Source organism: Cryptomeria japonica, unplaced genomic scaffold (assembly GCF_030272615.1).
Source record: "Cryptomeria japonica unplaced genomic scaffold, Sugi_1.0 HiC_scaffold_154, whole genome shotgun sequence".
Classification (NCBI taxonomy): domain Eukaryota; kingdom Viridiplantae; phylum Streptophyta; class Pinopsida; order Cupressales; family Cupressaceae; genus Cryptomeria; species Cryptomeria japonica.
Genome location: NW_026728976.1, coordinates 191,575 through 204,561, shown reverse-complemented (window position 1 = coordinate 204,561; position 12,987 = coordinate 191,575). Strand labels below are relative to the sequence as shown.

At 60.4% G+C, this 12,987-nt stretch overlaps 1 non-coding gene across 1 annotated transcript; it reads right to left on the bottom strand.

Annotated features, from left to right (window-relative positions):
* Positions 1–7,804: 7,804 nt before the first annotated feature.
* Positions 7,805–7,923, bottom strand: LOC131866769 (5S ribosomal RNA). The gene has a single exon (XR_009365369.1). It is a non-coding gene; the product is annotated as a 5S ribosomal RNA (ribosomal RNA).
* Between the last annotated feature and the right edge of the window lie 5,064 nt (positions 7,924–12,987).

Below are 12,987 nucleotides of genomic sequence, written 5' to 3'. Positions count from 1 at the left end.
GTTATGAGCTTGTCGCAGTGTGTACTTAGCAAACCGCGACCCACGTGCGAATCCACCCCGGCCACCCACCCCCGTCGAGGTGCACACCCTCCCTCGCGAAGTGCGCCCCGTTCGCCAAGTGTGAGCCCTGCCCGGGTGCGCGCACCTTGCTAGGGCGTCGGGTGTGCACCCGGCCCGGCCTACGTGCGTGCACCTGGAGGGGGCGTCGTGTGCGTGCAGTGTCCCGTCTGCAACGCGGTGCCCACACACCACCTCGGGCGCAACGACCTGCGCTCACATGTGGGCCGAGTGCACCTTGGTGCATGTTCGGGGCGCCTCGGGTGCACGCTCGATCTTGCCCCGGTGCACCAAGGCGCTCGGTTTGCCCCGGGTGCGCACTTGGTGCAAGGTGGGCACCCAAAATAGGGATCAAGCACCAAAACACAAGTTTCGGGATGCAAAATGGGACCCAAGGACCACAAATGCGTTCCAAGACCCATGATGGGTCCACGAGAACAAAAATGTGTTCCGAGACTTAATAAACAAATATTGGGTTTTAGGAGAAGAAACATGCTCTGATGCCCAAAACGAGAATCGACCCCGAAAAGGCCACAGGCCAAAAGTGGGATGCGAGACAAAAAAAAATGGGACCCGAGGACCAAAATTGGGTTCCCAGGTCGAAGACAGGGCAACCGGACAAGAAACGACCTCTAAGGCTCGAAATGAGTCCCGACGACTAAAACTTGACAAGAAGCACCCATCAGGCACCCAACTCGACACCCATGGGATGCCGACCCACCCGGGCTTCCACCTAGCACACCTTGGCACCCACCCACCCTCGCACCCAACCTCGCACCCAACTTAGCACCTTTGAACCCACATTGGCACTCACCCTGACCCTGGCACCTTGGAACCCACATTGGCACTCACCTTGACCCTGGCACCCACCTTTGCACTCACCTTGGGACCCACCCTGGCTCCCACCTCGGCACCCACCCAGACACCCACCTTGGTTCCTTGGCACCCACCTTGGATCCTTGGCACCCACCCCGACACCCACCTTGGCACGCAACTTGGCTACTTGCCACCCACCTTGGCTCCTTGACGCCCACCCCGACAACCACCCCGTGACCTACCCTGGCTAGGGTTGGTGCACACCCACCCTGGTGCCCACCTTGGCACCCACCCTATGACCCACCTTGGCACGCACCTTAGTACCCACCCCGTTACCCACCCTAGGACCCACCCCGTGACCCACCTTGGCCAGGGTGGGTGCCTTGGTGCGCACAACTTGCCTGGGCTGCACACCAGGGCGGGCTCAAGATGGCACCCGCGTTCCGTTTTTTTCACTATCTTTCAAAACGGAAATTTTAAAATCTCATTTTTTTCTTTTTTTTGCCTTTTCTGGAAATTAGTGAAGGCAGCGCATCAAAGGTGCGCAATGCTGGTGCGAACCCGGGAGCGCTCCGATGTGTGCTCCAAGGTGCGGCGTGCACGAAGTCCGAGCCCGGTTTGCCCCGGGTGCGCACCTCGCGTGCACCTTCGCCGGGGTGAGCACCTTGGCTGGGTTGCGCGCCCTGGTGCGTACCAAGGAGCGCTCTGAAGTGTGCTCCAAGGTGCGGCGTGCACGAAGTCGGAGCCCGGTTTGCCCCGGGTGTGCACCTCGGGTGCGCACCTCGCGTGCACCTTCGCTGCGGTGGGCACCTTGGCTGGGTTGCGCGCCTTGGTGGGCACCATGCAGTGCACGAAGTCGGAGCCCGGTTTGCCCCGGGCGCGCACCTCCGCCAGGGTGGGCACCTTGGTGCGCACAACTTGCCTGGGCTGCGCATCAGGAAGGGCTCAAGATGGCACCCGCGTTCCGTTTTTTTCACTATCTTTCAGAACGGAAATTTTAAAATATCGTTTTTTTTTGCCTTTTCTGGAAATTAGTGAAGGCAGCGCATCAAAGGTGCGCAACGCTGGTGCGAACCTGGGAGCGCTCCGATGTGTGCTCCAAGGTGCGGCGTGCACGAAGTCGGAGCCCGGTTTGCCTCGGGTGCGCCCTGGTGGGCACCATGGTGCGCACCAAGGAGCGCTCCGAAGTGTGCTCCAAGGTGCGGCCTGCACGAAGTCGGAGCCCGGTTTGCCCCGGGTGTGCACCTCGGGTGGGCACCTTGGTGCGCATGCCTTGCCTGGGCTGCGCACCAGGGCGGGCTCAAGATGGCACCCGCGTTCCTTTTTTTTCACTATCTTTCAAAACGGAAATTTTAAAATCTCATTTTTTTTTGCCTTTTTCTGGAAATTAGTGAAGGCAGCGCATCAAAGGTGCGCACCTCGCTGCCCACCACGGTGCGCAACGCCGGTGGGCACCCGGGAGTGCTTCGAAGTGTGCTCCAAGGTGCTGCGTGCACGTTGTCGGAGCCCGGTTTGCCCCGGGTGCGCACCTCGCGTGCACCTTCGTCGGGGTGGGCACCTTGGCTTGGTTTGCCCCGGCTGCGCTCCGAAGCGGGGTTATTGGAGCGCCGCCTCTTTTTTTGTCGGAGCGTTTGGTGGGGTTTCTCGCATTGGCTCTTCCGAGGCCCGGTTGCCACCCTGGCGCGCACGAAGTCGGAAGTAGGGTTAATTGCCCGGGTGCGCACCTTTGCCAGGGTGGCACCTTACCTGGGCTGCGCACCAGGGCGGGCTCAAGATGGCACGCGCGTTCCGTTTTTTTCACTATCTTTCAAAACGGAAATTTTAAAATCTCCTTTTTTTTTTGCCTTTTCTGGAAATTAGTGAAGGCAGCGCATCAAAGGTGCGCACCTCGCTGCCCACCTTGGTGTGCTCTGAGGTGCGCACCCGGGAGCGCTACGAAGTGTGCTCCAAGGTGCGGCGTGCACGTTGTCGGAGCCCGGTTTGCCCCGGGTGCGCACCTCGCCTGCACCTTGGCCGGGGTGGGCACCTTGGCTGGGTTTGCCCAGGGTGCGCTCCGAAGCGGGGTTACTGGAGCGCCCCCTCTTTTTTTGTCAGAGAGTTTGGTGGGGTTTCTCGCATTGGCTCTTCCCAGGCCCGGTTGTTGGGTGCGCTCCCACCCTGGCGCGCGCGAAGTTGGAAGTTGGGTTAATTGCCCGGGCGCGCACCTTCGCCAGGGTGGGCACCTTGGTGCGCAAACCTTGGCTGGGCTGCGCACCAGGGCGGGCTCAAGATGGCACCAGCATTCCCTTTTTCTCACTATCTTTCAAAACGGAAATTTTAAAATCTCGTTTTTTTTTTGCCTTTTATGGAAATTAGTGAAGGCATCGCATCAAAGGTGCGCACCTCGCTGCCCACCTTGGTGTGCTCCGAGGTGCCCACCACGGTGCGCAACGCCGGTGCGAACCCGGGAGCGCCCCGATGTGTGCTCCAAGGTGCGGCGTGCACGAAGTCGGACCCCGGTTTGCCCCGGGTGCGCACCTCGCGTGCACCTTGGTGCGCACACCTTGGCTGGGTTGCGCGGCCTGGTGGGCACCATGGTGCGCACCAAGGAGCGCTCCGAAGTGTGCTCCAAGGTGCGGCGTGCACGAAGTCGGAGCCCGGTTTGCCCCGGGTGCGCACCTTCGCCGCGGTGGGCACCATGGCGTGCACGAAGTCGGAGCCCGGTTTGCCCCGGGTGCGCACCTCGCGTGCACCTTCGCCGGGGTGGGCACCTCGGCTGGGTTGCGCGCCCTGGTGCGCACCAAGGAGCGCTCTGAAGTGTGCTCCAAGGTGCGGCGTGCACGAAGTCGGAGCCCGGTTTGCCCCGGGTGTGCACCTCGCGTGCACCTTCGCTGCGGTGGGCACCTTGGCTGGGTTGCGCGCCTTGGTGGGCACCATGCAGTGCACGAAGTCGGAGCCCGGTTTGCCCCGGGCGCGCACCTCCGCCAGGGTGGGCACCTTGGTGCGCACAACTTGCCTGGGCTGCGCACCAGGAAGGGCTCAAGATGGCACCCGCGTTCCGTTTTTTTCACTATCTTTCAGAACGGAAATTTTAAAATATCGTTTTTTTTTGCCTTTTCTGGAAATTAGTGAAGGCAGCGCATCAAAGGTGCGCAACGCTGGTGCGAACCTGGGAGCGCTCCGATGTGTGCTCCAAGGTGCGGCGTGCACGAAGTCGGACCCCGGTTTGCCCCGGGTGCGCACCTCGCGTGCACCTTGGTGCGCACACCTTGGCTGGGTTGCGCGCCCTGGTGGGCACCATGGTGCGCACCAAGGAGCGCTCCGAAGTGTGCTCCAAGGTGCGGCGTGCACGAAGTCGGAGCCCGGTTTGCCCCGGGTGCGCACCTCGCGTGCACCTTCGCCGCGGTGGGCACCATGGCGTGCACGAAGTCGGAGCCCGGTTTGCCCCGGGTGCGCACCTCGCGTGCACCTTCGCCGGGGTGGGCACCTTAGTGTGCAGACCTTGGCTGGGTTGCGCGCCCTGGTGGGCACCATGGTGCGCACCAAGGAGCGCTCCGAAGTGTGCTCCAAGGTGCGGCCTGCACGAAGTCGGAGCCCGGTTTGCCCCGGGTGTGCACCTCGGGTGGGCACCTTGGTGCGCATGCCTTGCCTGGGCTGCGCACCAGGGCGGGCTCAAGATGGCACCCGCGTTCCTTTTTTTTCACTATCTTTCAAAACGGAAATTTTAAAATCTCATTTTTTTTTGCCTTTTTCTGGAAATTAGTGAAGGCAGCGCATCAAAGGTGCGCACCTCGCTGCCCACCACGGTGCGCAACGCCGGTGGGCACCCGGGAGTGCTTCGAAGTGTGCTCCAAGGTGCTGCGTGCACGTTGTCGGAGCCCGGTTTGCCCCGGGTGCGCACCTCGCGTGCACCTTCGTCGGGGTGGGCACCTTGGCTGGGTTTGCCCCGGCTGCGCTCCGAAGCGGGGTTATTGGAGCGCCGCCTCTTTTTTTGTCGGAGCGTTTGGTGGGGTTTCTCGCATTGGCTCTTCCGAGGCCCGGTTGCCACCCTGGCGCGCACGAAGTCGGAAGTAGGGTTAATTGCCCGGGTGCGCACCTTTGCCAGGGTGGGCACCTTACCTGGGCTGCGCACCAGGGCGGGCTCAAGATGGCACGCGCGTTCCGTTTTTTTCACTATCTTTCAAAACGGAAATTTTAAAATCTCCTTTTTTTTTTGCCTTTTCTGGAAATTAGTGAAGGCAGCGCATCAAAGGTGCGCACCTCGCTGCCCACCTTGGTGTGCTCTGAGGTGCGCACCCGGGAGCGCTACGAAGTGTGCTCCAAGGTGCGGCGTGCACGTTGTCGGAGCCCGGTTTGCCCCGGGTGCGCACCTCGCCTGCACCTTGGCCGGGGTGGGCACCTTGGCTGGGTTTGCCCAGGGTGCGCTCCGAAGCGGGGTTACTGGAGCGCCCCCTCTTTTTTTGTCAGAGCGTTTGGTGGGGTTTCTCGCATTGGCTCTTCCCAGGCCCGGTTGTTGGGTGCGCTCCCACCCTGGCGCGCGCGAAGTTGGAAGTTGGGTTAATTGCCCGGGCGCGCACCTTCGCCAGGGTGGGCACCTTGGTGCGCACACCTTGGCTGGGCTGCGCACCAGGGCGGGCTCAAGATGGCACCAGCATTCCCTTTTTCTCACTATCTTTCAAAACGGAAATTTTAAAATCTCGTTTTTTTTTTGCCTTTTATGGAAATTAGTGAAGGCATCGCATCAAAGGTGCGCACCTCGCTGCCCACCTTGGTGTGCTCCGAGGTGCCCACCACGGTGCGCAACGCCGGTGCGAACCCGGGAGCGCCCCGATGTGTGCTCCAAGGTGCGGCGTGCACGAAGTCGGACCCCGGTTTGCCCCGGGTGCGCACCTCGCGTGCACCTTGGTGCGCACACCTTGGCTGGGTTGCGCGGCCTGGTGGGCACCATGGTGCGCACCAAGGAGCGCTCCGAAGTGTGCTCCAAGGTGCGGCGTGCACGAAGTCGGAGCCCGGTTTGCCCCGGGTACGCACCTCGCGTGCACCTTCGCCGGGGTGGGCACCTCGGCTGGGTTGCGCGCCCTGGTGCGCACCAAGGAGCGCTCCGAAGTGTGCTCCAAGGTGCGGCGTGCACGAAGTCGGAGCCCGGTTTGCCCCGGGTGCGCACCTTCGCCGCGGTGCGCACCATGGCGTGCACGAAGTCGGAGCCCGGTTTGCCCCGGGTGCGCACCTCGCGTGCACCTTCGGCGGGGTTGCGCGCCCTGGTGGGCACCATGGTGCGCACCAAGGAGCGCTCCGAAGTGTGCTCCAAGGTGCGGCGTGCACGAAGTCGGAGCCCGGTTTGCCCCGGGTGCGCACCTCGCGTGCACCTTCGGCGGGGTTGCGCGCCCTGGTGGGCACCATGGTGCGCACCAAGGAGCGCTCCGAAGTGTGCTCCAAGGTGCGGCGTGCACGAAGTCGGAGCCCGGTTTGCCCCGGGTGCGCACCTCGCGTGCACCTTCGCCGCGGTGGGCACCATGGCGTGCACGAAGTCGGAGCCCGGTTTGCCCCGGGTGCGCACCTCGCGTGCACCTTCGCCGGGGTGGGCACCTCGGCTGGGTTGCGCGCCCTGGTGCGCACCAAGGAGCGCTCCGAAGTGTGCTCCAAGGTGCGGCGTGCACGAAGTCGGAGCCCGGTTTGCCCCGGGTGCGCACCTCGCGTGCACCTTCGCCAGGGTGGGCACCTCGGTGCGCACACCTTCTCAATGTTTTCTTGCCTTTTCTGGAAATTGGTGAAGGCAGCGCATCAAAGGTGCGCACCTCGGTGTGCTCCGAGGTGCGAACCCGAGAGCGCTCCGAGGTGCCCACGAAGTCGAAAGTCGGGTTAATTGCATTGTTTTCCCCGGGTGCGCTCCGAGGTGCGCAACATCGGCGCGCACCAAGGAGGGCTCCGAAGTGTGCTCCAAGGTGCGCACGATGGCGTGCACCTCTGGTGCGCACGATTCGGAGCTCGGTTTGACCGGGGTGCGCACACCTTGGCTGGGTTGCGCACCTTTTGTGCGCTCCAAGGTGCGCACGAAGTCGGAGCTCGGTTTGCCCCGGGTGCGCACCTTCGCCAGGGTGCGCACCTTGATGCGCACGCCTTGGCTGGGCTGCGCACCTTGGTGGGCGCCATGGTGCGCACCTTTCGTGCGCTCCAAGGTGCGCACGAAGTCGGAGCTCGGTTTGCCCCGGGTGCGCACCTTGGTGGGCGCCATGGTGCACTCCGAGGTGCCCAAGATTGGTGCGCACCAAGGAGCGCTCCGAAGTGCGCTCCAAGGTGCGCGCGAAGTCGAAAGTTGGGTTAATTGTCCGGTTTGCCTCGGGTGCGCACCTTGCGTGCACCTTCGCCAGGGTGGGCGCCTTGGTGCGCACACCTTGGCTGGGCTGCGCACACCTTGGCACCCGCGTTTCCTTCATTTTAAATTTTTTTTTTTTACAATCTCTCAAGTGGGAAATTCTATAATCTCAACTTTTTTTGCCTTTTCAGGAAACTTTTGAATGGAGCGCATCATTGGTGCGCTCCGAAGTGTGCTCCAAAGCTCTCTCCAGCTGCGTGCACCTGCCCCGGCCGCGCACCCGGCCCCGCCCAGCTTCGCTCACCTGTCCCGGGCGTCTGGTGCGGAACCTTAGAGTAAGAAACATCACCGTGCACCTTGGCCAACGTGCGCGACTCGACCGAGCGCGCACTGGCCGAGGTGCACACCGATTTCACCTGGGTGCGCGCGCAGCACCTCGGGCGCACCGGGGTGCGCGCACAACGCCCGGGTTGCACCGTGGCCTGTGTGCTCGGGGCGCCTCGGGTGCGCGCTCGGTGTCGCCCCCGCGCGCGCGGTAGTGCGGGCAGCGCACCCCGGCCCGGCCCGGCCCCGACGAGAACGCAAACGGGCAAAAGGTTTATTCAAATAGCATTGCGACGCCCGGCGAAAAACTAAAAAAGGGTGCAACACCGGGACTTCCCGGGAGGTCACCCATCCCAGTACTACTCCGGCCCAAGCGCGCTTAACTGCGGAGTTCTGATGGGATCCGGTGCACTAACGCTGGTATGATCGCACCCGTTATGAGCTTGTCGCAGTGTGTACTTAGCAAACCGCGACCCACGTGCGAATCCACCCCGGCCACCCACCCCCGTCGAGGTGCACACCCTCCCTCGCGAAGTGCGCCCCGTTCGCCAAGTGTGAGCCCTGCCCGGGTGCGCGCACCTTGCTAGGGCGTCGGGTGTGCACCCGGCCCGGCCTACGTGCGTGCACCTGGAGGGGGCGTCGTGTGCGTGCAGTGTCCCGTCTGCAACGCGGTGCCCACACACCACCTCGGGCGCAACGACCTGCGCTCACATGTGGGCCGAGTGCACCTTGGTGCATGTTCGGGGCGCCTCGGGTGCACGCTCGATCTTGCCCCGGTGCACCAAGGCGCTCGGTTTGCCCCGGGTGCGCACTTGGTGCAAGGTGGGCACCCAAAATAGGGATCAAGCACCAAAACACAAGTTTCGGGATGCAAAATGGGACCCAAGGACCACAAATGCGTTCCAAGACCCATGATGGGTCCACGAGAACAAAAATGTGTTCCGAGACTTAATAAACAAATATTGGGTTTTAGGAGAAGAAACATGCTCTGATGCCCAAAACGAGAATCGACCCCGAAAAGGCCACAGGCCAAAAGTGGGATGCGAGACAAAAAAAAATGGGACTCGAGGACCAAAATTGGGTTCCCAGGTCGAAGACAGGGCAACCGGACAAGAAACGACCTCTAAGGCTCGAAATGAGTCCCGACGACTAAAACTTGACAAGAAGCACCCATCAGGCACCCAACTCGACACCCATGGGATGCCGACCCACCCGGGCTTCCACCTAGCACACCTTGGCACCCACCCACCCTCGCACCCAACCTCGCACCCAACTTAGCACCTTTGAACCCACATTGGCACTCACCCTGACCCTGGCACCTTGGAACCCACATTGGCACTCACCTTGACCCTGGCACCCACCTTTGCACTCACCTTGGGACCCACCCTGGCTCCCACCTCGGCACCCACCCAGACACCCACCTTGGTTCCTTGGCACCCACCTTGGATCCTTGGCACCCACCCCGACACCCACCTTGGCACGCAACTTGGCTACTTGCCACCCACCTTGGCTCCTTGACGCCCACCCCGACAACCACCCCGTGACCTACCCTGGCTAGGGTTGGTGCACACCCACCCTGGTGCCCACCTTGGCACCCACCCTATGACCCACCTTGGCACGCACCTTAGTACCCACCCCGTTACCCACCCTAGGACCCACCCCGTGACCCACCTTGGCCAGGGTGGGTGCACCCACCCTGGTGCCCACCTTGGCACCCACCCATCCTAGCACCCAGCCTGTGACCGGGCTTGGAACCCAACCTTGCACCCGCACCCGTCTTGGCCAGTGTGGGTGCGCACCCATCCTGGCACCCACGTTGTGACACACCCTTTAACCCACGCACCCTAGCACCCACGTTGGCACCCACCTTGGAACCCAACCTAGCAACTTGGCACCCACCCCGTGACCCACCTTGGCATCCACCATAGCAGTCGCCGACTTGGCACCCACCTCGGCACCCACCTTGACACTTGTGGACCCACCTTGCCACTCACCCTAGCATCGACCCATCCTAGCACCCACCCTGGCACCTTTGCACCCTAGCACTCACCCATCCTAGCACCTAACCTGTGACCCACCTTGACACTCACCCTCGCACCCACCTTGGAACCCAACCTAGCACCCACCCACCCTGACACCAACCCTAGCACCTACCCACCCTTGCACCCACCCTGTGACCCATCTTGGCACCCACCCATCCTACCACTCAACCTATCACCCACCTTCTCACCCACCTTGGCATCCACCTTAGCACCCACCCACACTGGCACCTTGGCACCCACCTCGGGCAAGGTGGGTGCACACCCACCCTGGCACCCAATTTAGAACCCACCGAGCATGTTACCCACCTTGGCACCCACATTGCAGCCCACCCTAGTACCCACCCTATGACCCACATTGGCATCCACACCCTAGCACCCAGGCACCTCGACACCCGCCTTGACACCCACCCTAGCACTGAACCTGTGACCCACCTTGGAACTCACCCTAGAACCCACCCACCCTGTGAACCACCTTGGCATCCACCTTAGCACCCACCCACCTTGGCACCCACTCTAGCACTCACCCATCCTAACACCCAACTTGTTACCCACCTTGGCACCCGCCCTCGCGTCCACCTTGAAACCCACCCTAGCACCCACCCACGCAGGAGCCCACCTTGGCACCCAACCTAACACCCACGCATCCTGGCACCCAACTTGTGACCCACCTTGGAACCCACCCTAGTACCCACCTTTGAACCCACTATATCACCAACCCACCTTGGCACCCACCCTATGACCCTCTTTGGAATCCACCCTAGCACGCACCCACCCTGGCACCCACCATGGAGCGCACCCTAGCACCCACCCACCTCGGCACGCACCTCAACACCCACCTTGGTGTGCGCACTGCGCCAACCTCTCAAAGACCCTATGTGGTGCGCTCCAAAGTGTACACCTTTGGTGCGCTCCAAGGTGCGCACCTTTGGTGCACACCGAGGTGCACACCAAAGTGTGCACCGAGGTGAGCACCAAAGTGCACTCCAGGGTGCACACCAAGGCGTGCACCTTTGGTGCGGTCAATGCAAACGAATTCGGAAGTTGGGGTCGATGTCCTAATCGCTGCTGCAGACTACACGTATGAGAATCGGACAAATAGCTTTATATAGGGGAGGTGTTGCGTTTGATGGGTCGACTCCCCTGGTTGTGTGCACTGCACCAACTTCAAAGACCCTGTCTTGTTTAAGAAGTCAAAAGTTGGGGTGGATGTCCTAATCATTGCTGCAGTCTACGCATGTATGAGAATCAGACAAATAGCTTATATAGGGGAGGTGTTGCATTCGGTGGGTTGACTCCCCTGGTTGTGCGCACTGCGCCAACCTCAAAGACCCCGCATAGCAGAAGAAGTCGGAAGTCGGATTTTGGTGAGCACCAAGGCGTGCACCTTTGGTGCGGTCAACGCAGACGAATTCAGAAGTTGGGGTGGATGTCCTAATCGTTGTTGCAGGCTACACATGTATGAGAATCAGACAAATAGCTTATATAGGGGAGGTGTTGGGTTTGATGGGTCAACTCCCTTGGTTGTGCGCATTACGCCAACCTCAAAGACCTTGTTTTCGTTAAGAAGTCAAAAGTTGGGGTCAATGTCCTAATGGCTCCTGCAGGCTACACATGTATGAGAATCGGACAAATAGCTTATATAGGGGAGGTGTTGGGTTTGATGGGTCGACTCCCCTGGTTGTGCGCATTACGTCAACCTCAAAGACCTTGTTTTCGTTAAGAAGTCAAAAGTTGGGGTCGATGTCCTAATTGCTCCTGTAGACTACACATGTATGAGAATCAGACAAATAGCTTATATAGGGGAGGTGTTGGGTTTGATGGGTTGACTCCCCTAGTTGTTCGCATTACACCAACCTCAAAGACCTTGTTTTCGTTTAGAAGCCGAAAGTTGGGGTCGATGTCCTAATTGCTCCTGCAGGCTACGCATGTATGAGAATCAGACAAATAGCTTATATAGGGGAGGTGTTGGGTTTGATGGGTCGACTCCCCTGGTTGTGCGCATTGCGCCAACCTCAAAGACCCTGCATTGCGGATGAAGTCGAAAGTCAGAGTTTGGTGTGCTACAAGGTGTGGTCGAAGGTGCTCACCTAGGTGTGCACCTTTGGAGCACAGGAAAAGTGCCCTCCAAAAGTGCGCACCTTTGGAGTGCACAAAAGTGCCCTCCAAAAGTGCGCACCTTTGGAGCGCAGAAAAGTGCCCTCCAAAAGTGCGCACCTTTGGAGCGCAGAAAAGTGCCCTCCAAAAGTGCGCACCTTTGGAGCGCAGAAAAGTGCCCTCCAAAAAGTGCCCTCCAAAAGTGCGCACCTTTGGAGCGCAGAAAAGTGCCCTCCAAAAGTGCGCACCTTTGGAGCGCAGAAAAGTGCCCTCCAAAAAGTGCCCTCCAAAAGTGCGCACCTTTGGAGCGCAGAAAAGTGCCCTCCAAAAAGTGCCCTCCAAAAGTGCGCACCTTTGGAGCGCAGAAAAGTGCCCTCCAAAAAGTGCCCTCCAAAAGTGCGCACCTTTGGAGCGCAGAAAAGTGCCCTCCAAAAAGTGCCCTCCAAAAGTGCGCACCTTTGGAGCGCAGAAAAGTGCCCTCCAAAAAGTGCCCTCCAAAAGTGCGCACCTTTGGAGCGCAGAAAAGTGCCCTCCAAAAGTGCGCACCTTTGGAGCGCACAAAAGTGCCCTCCAAAAGTGCGCACTTTTGGTGCGCACCAAGGCGCTGGTTCGGTCGTTGCAGGCGAGTTCGGAAGTTGGGGTCGATGTCCTGAGCGGAGGTGCAAACTACACAGGTGTCGGAATCGGACAAATAGCTTATATAGGGGAGGTGTATGCTTCGATGGGTCGACTCCCCAGGTTGAGCGCACCGCGCCAACCTCAAAGACCCTACGGTATGGATGAAGTCGGAAGTTGGGTCCGATGACCAATTCGATTAGTAGGTATGCTCATGAGGTCGGAATTTGGGTCCGATGACCTGCCATGTGCAGGAAGGCGAATGTTGACACTGTGCGTTGCAAGGTGCACACCAAGGCGCTGGTGCGGTCTTTTTAGTCGAGTTCGGAAGTTGGGGTCGATGTCCTGATCGGAGGTGCAAGCTACACAGGTGTGGGAATCGGACAAATAGCTTATATAGGGGAGGTGTATGCTTCGTTGGGTCGACTCCCCGGGTTGAGCGCACCGCGCCAACCTCAAAGACCCTACGGTATGGATGAAGTCGGAAGTTGGGTCCGATGACCGATTCGATATGTAGGCATACTCGCGAGGTCGGAATTTGGGTCCGATGACCTGCCACGTGCAGGAAGGCGAATGTTGGCACTGTGCGTTGCAAGGTGCGCACCAAGGCGCTGGTTCGGTCGTTGGAGGCGAGTTCGGAAGTTGGGGTCGATGTCTTGATCGGAGGTGCAAACTACACAGGTGTGGGAATCGGACAAATAGCTTATATAGGGGAGGTGTATGCTTCGTTGGGTCGACTCCCCGGGT